Raw genomic sequence first — 387 nt, forward strand, 5'->3', positions numbered from 1 at the left:
TGGAATAACCCACCGAAGATTCCAATACCTTTTGCTAAAAATAAAAGAGATAAATTATCATAAGCTATAAAAGCTGAAATAAGTAAGATAGTAATCGTTACTCTAGAGTACAAGATAGATTTGTCTCGTCTTGATGTAATAGCATTAGATAAAAGTAATAATATTAATGAATTTAGTAACATATCAGAATAGAGAGATTCGAACTCCCCTTTTACATCCTCTAGGGAGTAACAATTTTCCTAACATTATTCTGAAAAATTTTGTAAAGGCAAATGAGAAGCCTTTAAAATGAATCGAACATTTATCAGAATATTAACAGTATTCCGCTCTACCATTGAGCTATAAAGGCTATTAAAGAATGTTATAAAGATATCTAGTCCCCCCCGC

General features: G+C 30.7%; 1 non-coding gene across 1 annotated transcript; it reads right to left on the minus strand.

Annotated features, from left to right (window-relative positions):
• Positions 1 to 278: 278 nt before the first annotated feature.
• J4E88_011009 lies at positions 279 to 349 on the minus strand. Its single transcript has one exon. It is a non-coding gene; the product is annotated as a tRNA-Asn (tRNA).
• Positions 350 to 387: the final 38 nt, after the last annotated feature.

This window comes from Alternaria novae-zelandiae, assembly GCF_023758075.1.
Source record: "Alternaria novae-zelandiae strain BMP 2774 chromosome Unknown scaffold_55, whole genome shotgun sequence".
NCBI classification, from domain to species: Eukaryota; Fungi; Ascomycota; class Dothideomycetes; order Pleosporales; family Pleosporaceae; genus Alternaria; species Alternaria novae-zelandiae.